The sequence below is a fragment of the Pieris brassicae genome, chromosome 6, assembly GCF_905147105.1.
Source record: "Pieris brassicae chromosome 6, ilPieBrab1.1, whole genome shotgun sequence".
NCBI lineage: Eukaryota > Metazoa > Arthropoda > Insecta > Lepidoptera > Pieridae > Pieris > Pieris brassicae.
Window position 1 is genome coordinate 1,509,823 of NC_059670.1, and position 10,592 is coordinate 1,520,414.

Genomic DNA, 10,592 nt, shown 5'->3' on the forward strand with positions numbered 1-10,592 from the left:
TATTAATTCCAGTATGTGCCATTATTATTTTCAGCATTCGCCATTTCTCTGTCAAAATGTGAGCCAGGGTCATGTCCGCCTACACTCTCAGTGGATATTTGTGAAGCCCAATGTGGCACTACTCTGGCCTGCAATGCCACCCAGCTTTGTTGCCCTACAGCATGTGGTGGTGCAATGTGTGTGGATTCTATGACGCAGAGGCATTTTGTTACATTAGGTGAGACGCATTTTATTTTACTTAATTACATATACGTTACTTGTATATGTTATTTAAGAATAATAAATAGTACTACAATACTTAATACCTTATATATCATTATGTTACTTTATAAAAATTAATTGTGTAGTATTTCCAATATTTTTAACATACATATAATAATAATTATAATAAAAATTGATAAATAGAAAATTCAAACAAATTGAACAAGTTTGTCCCGTGTATTGCGAAATTTCAGCATTTTCAGCATTCAACAGCATTTCCTTTTCGCTGTATTGCGAAAAAGAGTGGCGGATAGTTTATTGCCAGTTCTTCTCTTCCGTTCTACGCCCTTGATTTGAGAACTGGCAGTAAATGTAAAATTAGAAGCATTTAAAATATATTTCTTTTTTTGACGTTCATAAGTGTACATTGTGTTGCCAATATGAATAAATGATTTTTGACTTTGACTTTGATGCTTATTCGTTGAGCGAGGAGAGCATCAGCTCTCGGGGCACCGGTACTATTACCAGGTGTCTTTAATTAATATTTTATTTTTATAATATACCCTTAAATTTATTTATTTATTCCCATAATTCGTCACACGGAAAGGGCTCAACGGAAATAAAAACTTTTATGTGTTTTTGGTCGCTTATTACGTATAAATTCTGAATGACTGTAGAATCTCGTTGTGACCGAAGTAAACTAGAAGTTTGTATAATGTAACAAATATAGTATGATGACGTTTTTATGTATGTATGTAGTCAGAGACTATAAAAATATAAAAAATGGCCACCATTTCGGAGCAGAATTACGGATGCGGAACGTAAATCACCAGAATACATGTTTAACATTACTCTTTTGTATAGTATATTACAGCAATTTTGCAAGGACTAAAATCACGCTTAATATTATATTAAGCTTTGACATACAATGCAACATTGAGCTATATTTTTTATGTAAACAAAAAACCTATGCTTCATTAACGACTAACATTTGTTTATTTATTTACCTAACAGTACTAAACCAATTGGACTGGGAAGTTGGGGTTGGTGTTAGTGGGAATCGCTGATGGAGTGAGGTCAGCATTGCCTAGAAAAAGCCAAAAAAACCTACTGCTGTGTTCCGTAGTGGAACACTAGTATAAGCAGAATGGTTTTGGCGAACTGAGAACGTCCAAAGGCCTAACTCTTCTATACTCCGGGAAGGAAAATGAAGATGACGACCTTGAGTATGACGTCACTTTCCTCCCCTCTAACTCCGCAATGAAAAGTCTTTTGGACTGGAAACCGATCTCAGACCGAATCATTTGGGCCCGCTTCAACTCAAGAGCACGGAAGATCTCCATTGTGCAGTTTTACGCTCCCACCAACACGTCTGCGGAGGACATCAAGGATGACTTTTACAACGCTCTAAATGCCACACTTAAAGGTATTAAGAAACAAGATATTGTGATCGTCATGGGAGACCTTAACGCAAAAGTGGGAAGCGAAAACAGTAACTGTGAGCGCAACATGGGCAAACATGGACTCGGAGTACGAACGTTTTGCCAACACCATGACCTGACCATCGGTGGGACACTTTTTATTCATAGAGAAGTACATAAGTACACATGGAACTCCCCTGATGGCTCCACGAAAAACCAAATTGACCAACTTGCGATCAGTTCGAAGTGGCGCTCGTCACTCCTCGATGTCCGAAACCGAAGAGGCGCTGATATTGACAGCGACCACCATCTGGTTGTAGCCGAAATGCGACTCAAGAATGCAGTTGCGCGACTAGCTGGTGCCCCTGGTGGAGCTGGAAGAAGGTTTGACGTCACTAAACTGCGAGATCCTGAAATTTTGAACAGTTTCAGGCTTGAACTTCGTAACCGCTTCACCGGACTTCACGCCGACGATGACTCAATAGACGGAGAGTGGAAGCGCATCAAAGTGGCCTACACAGAGACCAGCTCTTCTGTCTTAGGTCATACTAAGCACTCGCGCGTGGTTTGGATGTCACAAGCTACTTGACAGCTGATAAACGACCGTAGGGAACTCCACCTAAAACTGCTAGGAACCAACGACGAACTACTACAAGCCGACCTCAGACAGCAGTATCGGGAGATTCGTAAGAAAATCTATCGCAGCTCGCGAAAGGACAGAAGGTTGTGGGTTGACGGTATTGCTGACCACGCTCAGATTGCCGCTTACACCGGCAACATGGGAGAACTGTATAAAGCGACTAAAATCTTGGCAGGAAAGATAAGTCAGCATAAAAAGCCTCTAAAATCAAAAGACGGTCAACTTATCGTAACAGCAGAAGGGCAACTACGACGCTGGCGTGAACACTTCGAGGAAACCTTTCGTCTCACAGCTACGCATGGAGGCATGCAAGACACATTTCCACCACCCAGGCCACTAGACATCGATATCGAACCACCTACACGTGATGAAGTGGAGAGAGGGTCATGGGTCTTAAGACTGGTAAAGCACCAGGGCTTGATTTAATAGCCGCAGAAATGTTAAAAGCGGACTTGGCTACTACCGTCGACACGCTGACACCTTTGATTGGGAAAATCTGGGTCAGCGAGAAGCTTCCGGAGGACTGGAATAGGGGCCTTCTTATTACTGTGCCCAAAAAAGGTGATCTAAGCCAATGCACCAATTGGAGAGGTATCACCTTGCTCTCGGCCCCTTCCAAGGTTTTCTGCAGAATTATCTTGGACAGGTTGTCTGCAGCCGTCGAGCCTCTCCTTCGCATAGAACAAGCTGGCTTCCGGCCTAACCGCTCGTGTACCGACCAAATTAAGACTCTTCGTATCATTCTCGAACAGGCATCAGAATGACAGAGAGAGATTTATCTTACCTTTGTTGACTTCGAAAAAGCTTTCGATACGTTGAGATGGAGCAGCATATGGTCGCGACTCTCTAACATTGGTGTCCCGCCAAAGATAATTAACCTAGTTAAGGCCAGCTATAGGAACTATTCTTGTAGAGTGATTCACGATGGTCTCGTCTCAGACGATATTCAAGTGCACGCAGGCGTCCGGCAAGGCTGCTTACTCTCGCCACTACTTTTCCTGGTTGTTCTCGACGGTATTATGGATCGCATACATCAGGATGGATTACGCCGATGACCTCTGTCTGCTGAGTCACACGCACCGCGACATGCAATCTAAGTTGGACGACCTGGAACGCGAGGCGGGATTTGCAAGACTCAAAATCAACACCCGGAAAACGAAAGAAATGCGTGTTGGAGTTGAGAATCGCACCCCAATGCGGGTGGGTGCAGAGGACATAGAAAGCGTTCAACAATTTGTTTACCTCGGAAGCGTCGTATCTGAAACTGGAGGTACAGAAGAGGACATCACTTCGCGCATTGCCAAGGCCAGAGCAACCTTTGCACAACTTCGGCCTATATGGCAGTCACGGATGTTGACGCGTCGAATCAAGGTTAAAATATTCGGATCCAACGTCAAATATGTGCTGCTCTATGGGTGTGAAACGTGGAAGGTCACCAAACACATCTCGCACCGACTCCAAGTCTTCGTTAACCGCTGTCTTCGCCGTATTCTGAACATCTACTGGCCTGAAAAGATCTCTAACGAGCTACTTTGGGAGCGCTGTCGAGAAACCCCGATCAGCCAGCAGATCAAGCGACGCAAATGGAATTGGATAGGCCATACACTCCGAAGGGATCTCAATCATATTCCCAAGCAGGCGCTTGATTGGAATCCGCAAGGAAAGCGGAAGCGTGGCCGTCCCAAACAAACCTGGCGCCGAACAGTTGCGGACGAGGCAAAGAGAGCCGGAAAGACTTGGAGCGAGGTGAAACACGAGGCTCAAGACCGAACGCGATGGATACTCATTGTGGACGCCCTCTGCCCCACCTAGGGGTTATAGGACATTAAGTCAAGTAAGTCAGTCACTAAACCAATACTGTCTACCAGTACTGAACTAAATATTGTTGAAAAATTCAGTACAATAAAGTATATAATATTAAATATATGAGACACACAATATCGCTACTGTAAACACACTGCTAACATACAAAAATGTCGATAGTGTCGGAGACAGTATTCAGTAAGGAACTTCGTTAACGGAGATCTTTGGGCTTTTTTAACACAATCCATTCGCATTCAAACTCAATCGCATTTTTTCGTACCATGATGGCATCGAAGGCCGAACAAAAGAACGATCATTTTATTCAAAAAAATAAATTACAAAATTATTTTAACTAATTCATTAACAGACATAGTAGATACATCTTATTATTTTAACTTTATGAATAACATATTAAAATATTGAATTGTATATATTCTAAACTTTTATTTGGACATTTCGATACAAAAATAAAAACCTGTGTGTACACGCGTTAGAAGCACGTCTTCGGTGTAACAGGATAAAACCTTTTTAATAAGTTTATCTTAAAAATAAGTTTTTTAGAATCACTTGTTCTGTCATAGTTTGAAGGCGCAACGGTCATATTTCGGCTTAGCCGAGCGGTCATAGTACGAATTTTCATACAAATTGAATGAACGAAATCTGATTACCGCTAAGGTCACGTGGGAATATGAACTGTCCCGTTTATTTGATGTCATGGTATGAATAAACTATGCATCTCAGTTGTGGGTTGACAATAGGCTTGTAATAAGAGCTCATGGTTTTCACCGTTACACATATACCCGAGTTCTTGGTGAATACTTTGGTTGTGAACCCCCTAATATAATCAAATATCAAAGTATTTTTTATTAACTCCTCAGTTCGGATTAAATGATTCATCCCACAGCTCATCCTTCATAGGCAAGCCATTTTGAATCTTCGCCATTAAGTCGTGGAATAACTCGAATAACTGACCGGATCCATACGATTGGCTACCGGATATCATATTTTAAAACTCTTTTGCATAAACATTTCTTAACCTTACCCTGAGTAATCGTGACTTAATTATTGTATTTCCTTGTGTTTTGTATTGCATCGCCATTCATGAATCCGTGAGATTATCTTTTTAGTTTGTTATTAATATTTATTTTGTATTACATTCGATTAAGGTTCCTTAATTATTTTTTTATATTACATTTTGGTTATGCACTTCCTACATTACATTTGGGTTGCCTGTAAGAGATCGCTTGTTAGTGATAAGGCATCCCCGCCCGTTGCATCCTTAATTTTTTATGTACCCCTTATAATTATTATTTGTGTATTTTTTTAATGCAACGAAGTGTGAATAAATAAATAAATGTGACCTTTTTCTTATTTTCGCCTAATTTATTTGGTATTCCTTGTTATTTGTGTTTATAACACTTGACAACTTCACATAGAGTATTGTATTTTGTTAAAATAGCTTTTACACATTAAGAAAAACACTTTTTGAACGGATTTAAGCTATGTATTATTGTTAAAACTTATAATTATTTACATAATTTTAAATTTTGAAAAAAATTACCGACGTTTCGCGTGCTTTTCAGCGTGCGTGGTCACGGTGACTGAAGACAAAAGGTGTTAAATGGCAGCTGTGATACTTTTGACATAATAATAATTATAAGTTTTACCTTCACATATACTTGATAAAAACTTAAATTAAATAAAAATTTAGATTTGCTTGTGAGACTTTCTAAACCACCTTAATAATAGTACATCGTCTTATTGTACCTTCTAGGAATATAAAGGTTATTCATAATAAATAAGCTATTCTCATGTGTCAAGGTCTCAAAATTCAACGACTGTATTCTGACTCTGAGTTTAGAAGTGAACACCGTAGCGAAGATCATTGTCACCTGTTTCTTTGACGAGATGAAACTTCAAAAATTGTGTTTCAGCTTTGTGCGACATAAGTTTTCAGGGTCGATTCCAAAGTCTGAGATGAATATTTGAAATTGTTAAAAAATGCCGTAAACGTTTGCTAGCGCATAAAAGCCTGCAGTTTTTAAATTTAACTTTTACTTTTATGAATGATGATGATTATGTAGATGACGTATTTTGAATGCAAATGGGTAGACATTAATAAATGTAATTTAATAAACGGTTAATAAACAGCTCAAATATAAGACTTCCTCCGACTTTGATTTCTTTAGAGTAGAGACTCTTGGGCAGTGGGAATTAAATGCACAGACGCTAATTAAAGATTTAAATTCGCGCTTGGTGGATGATTCTGGTGACCCCAGAGCTGGTGCTTTCCACGTTCAACTAATAAGTATCGCAATACAGCGGCGAAATTCTGCCAGTATAAAACGTATAGCACAGGGAAAATCTGTTTTAAATTTGTTTTATTTATTAACTAATCAATTTTTAATTATTATTATTATGTACTATTATAATAATTGTACATTTAAATAATTGATTCCAAAAATATTCCGAATAGGAAACAATATTAAGGATTTTAGTTTCCTTATATAGCTCTAGAAATGCGTTGTTACAACTACTCAACTAAATTGTAATATATCTAATTTAAATGAAACATAATTTCACAATTTAAAAAGAAAATCAAACACGAACTTTAGCACACCTGCTCAGAATGATTTATTACTTCATATTGGGGGAACAATTATTAAATTAAATGCTAAACAGATAGTATTATTACAATTAATTCCAGAATTCTGTTCACTAGCGTTTCATCGTTTATATTTAATAAAAACGTGTGTATGTACTAGTGTATACACTTAAGTAGTGAAACTCCTTTATAACCTTATTGTTCAAAAAAATATCTGCTATATGCAACTTTACAGAAATTGTTTAAATAAAAAAATACACAAGGCAAACAACAAAAGGCTTTTATTATCATAGACATGAATACAGATAATACAATTATTTCATTTTACTACTATGATTATTACAGAATCTCATTAATTGTAATAAATTTATTACCATCATTTGTTATTATGTATATTTGTTATTAATGGCTTCGAATCTCTTCGAATCAACCGTGGTAGGGACAAGAAAAAGATGGCACTTAACGGTAAAAATGTGACGCGTAACCCAAAAATGTAACGCGTAACCTAAAAATGTGACGGATTTTTTTTCTAACGCCGATAAAGAAGTTTCACTTCAATAATTAATAGAACTCATTCAATTCTGGTAAATATTGGCAATCCTATTACTATACATTTGTTTATGTTTCAGAGAAGAAAGGTCGTTGTCCGGAATATCCACGTGGGCCGTGGGTGTGCAGCCACACATGTACTGGTGATTCGGATTGTCCTCGTGCTCTCAAATGCTGCCCCAACCGCTGTGGTGCTCTCATCTGTCAAAAACCTGACCCAGATGACCTACCATCAATTTGATGTTCGCCATAGTTAAAACTATTTATTACATTGCAACCTGTTTATGCAGAACACATTAAAAGTATAGAATTATTTGCGCCTCGTAATCATTTATTTATTTAGGTCATTCATTTATTGACATATTAACTAACAAGATACTGTCTTTTGTTAAATAAGCTTTTACACATTAAGAAAAACACTTTTTGAACGGATTGAAGCTATGTATTAGTATTAAAAACTTATAATTATTGACATAATTTTAATTTTTTTATCCGATGTGTTGAACACGTTTGATAGAGGCACCGTGAGTCATTTTTGCAAAAACCCGTCATCTTTTAGTCGATATCAACTTCGGGGCAATAAATACAGATAACACAACTTTCTCTGCAGCTGTGATACTTTTCACATTCAACACCTTTTGTCTTCACTCACCGTGACCACGCACGCTAAAAAGGACGCGAAACGCCGGAAAAAATTAAAATTATGTAAATAATTATAAGTTTTTATTAATAATACATAGCTTCAATCTGTTCAAAAAGTGTTTTTCTTAACAAGAAACTCTTTAATTTTCTTAGTATTTGTTGGCATTACACCTATCTCCTCATGACATAGAATCTCTCATAAATAAGCCTTTATTAGCACAAAATGAATATTGTTTAAGATTATTCATGTACATATATAGATATATGTACATGAATATTCAGTGATATTGCAATCGTTCATAGGGTCTTGCCTCAGACTTTTTTATATGAATGAACGCATGATATGTATGGATTCTCAGCCCGTAGTTCTAGATAGATGATTTTCTGTTACCACTACCACACTATACTAAATATAATTTTAACTTAAACCTAATTAAACCAAATATTAAACCACTTCTTTCCATGAAGCGTACGTTTCTAAACAGTAATCATTAAACAGTCACTCTGTCTAATGATTATGTCAATATGGATATATACAGAAGTAACTTCGAAGATTAAGTTCCAAAGCCCACTCGTTAATTGAATTTTACTCGCGTAAATAAAAAATGCATTGTCACAATAATGAATACATTTAATTTATGAGCAGTGTTAGAAAACAAAAATCACGAAAAAGATACTGAGGCCAAGAGATTATGTTTAGCTATTTTAAATATTAATATTTTAATGAACTGAGTATCATTTGAATATAAAGTAATATACAACGAAAAATAGTTGATATTTTCATTGTTAACAGTGATATTTTCTCTGCTTTCACGTTGACAAACATTGAAGTTACACAACGCTAAAAATACACAAAACAAAAGTCACTCTGTCCGGAAAAAACAAATAGAAACCGGTGTTTATGAAGCCTGGAAAGCCTTGTAATTTGAGAAAATATTTGAATGAAATTCTTTTAGGTGAAGTAGGCTCCGCAGGGAATATAACCGCGCAATAAATGAAGGAATTCCGTGAGGGGGTTTCGTCAATATTATTGGGATGGCAAATATGTCTGTTCTAAGGATTATATCTAAATGATGAAATGGCTGTGCACCGTTCTTTACGGTTTACTTAGTTACGCTTTACATTGATTATTACAGTGAAGTATGTTTGAAGCCCCAAATAAATGTAGGTATTATCGAATTAAGTGCAGAAATGTAAAACAAAGCTCGTAGCGTCTCTCATTATTGAATGAAAAAGAGATGATATTTTTTTTTCAGAGAATTTGAAGCGTAGCGAGTAATGAAATTGTTTTGTGAGACTGGAGGCAAAAAGAGCCGGTAGGTTATTACGAGTGAAGTGCTTGCCGCCGTCCATCTGCAACGCTGGACGTCTTAGAGGAGGCCTTTGGGAGATTTTTTACACTTCTTTTCTTAAGTTGTCCCGGTTTGGAAATACCTCCACCGATAACTGGTATTACAAAAGGCTGGTGTTGGAGTTGCGGCCGATATAATGTTTGGCCTCCGAAACGAGAAACTATTCATAAATACTAAAAGATCACGCTCTGGAGCGTAATAGCGTCGATTCTTAAAAGGCCGGCAACGCACGCACCCTCTGGCATTGACACTGTCAATGGGCGGATGTATCACTTAACATGAGCTTCCTGCACGTTTGTCCTCCTAAAAAAAGCCGATTTCACAACGTTCAGAATATCTCCTTTTAATTTTCTCAATTGATGTAAATCTCGTTAGATAAGGAACCCTAAAGCTGTGGAAGTTCATTAAAGTCTCGAGTGGGTCAATTTGAGCGAAATGGCTCCCTCTTAGCTTGCGTTGGAAAAATTTAATTATTTGCAATGAATTGTTCACAGTTTAAATGGGTAATTTTTTTATAATTAAAAAGTACTATTTGCTTCTTTAGATAATAAATATTACAGAGGATTTATTTTTAGTATCACACACTTTACAGACAATCTTCAGTTTCAAGTGACACGTTGTTTTAACCCAAAGCAAATGAAACAAGCTAAATCCGAAGCTTTTCAAATAGGTTTATAACAATTGATTCCAATCAGCTAAAATATTTATTTTAATACATATGATGTCCAGCAACATATGTTAGTATTTAAAAAAAATGATAATTATAAATATATCAATGAAGAAATGTCTTTGTCTGGATTACATGCATATTTTTAAATACTGGTAGATTTGCACCTATAAAACTTCTGATTAATTCTAGAGCCAGAGCAATCCTCAGGTATGATTAACGTAGAAAATAAGCATGATTGAGTATTGATTGAAAAATAGAACACGAGGAATGACGGAAATTAATTTTTCTCACTCACTTCAGTTTATTTATATAATCTGATTGGCTGGATTTTTCAATCTGTGAGTATATGGTAATGGGATTATTGGTAAGGTTTCATTATAGTGTATATTTAACGACCTTTGTGCATAGGGACCTTTTTAAGGTGATCATAGGCGGTTATATACGCCTCTATGTATATATAGATAACTCACTTCACTACACGATTTTCATAGTTTCAGGTAAAAACAGCAAATGAGTGGAACTGCTTGCCCCCTTCCCACTTCCCTAGTCAGTTAAATATGAGTTAATTTAAGCGGCAGTTAAATAGGCATATTCTGGACAGGAGTGCGCTCCAATAGGCCGCATCTCACGTACATTAGGTGTGGCCAGTCTGTCCAGTTCTGTATAAAAAAGACGCTGAAAAATATATATATAACAATCCTGATTTGAT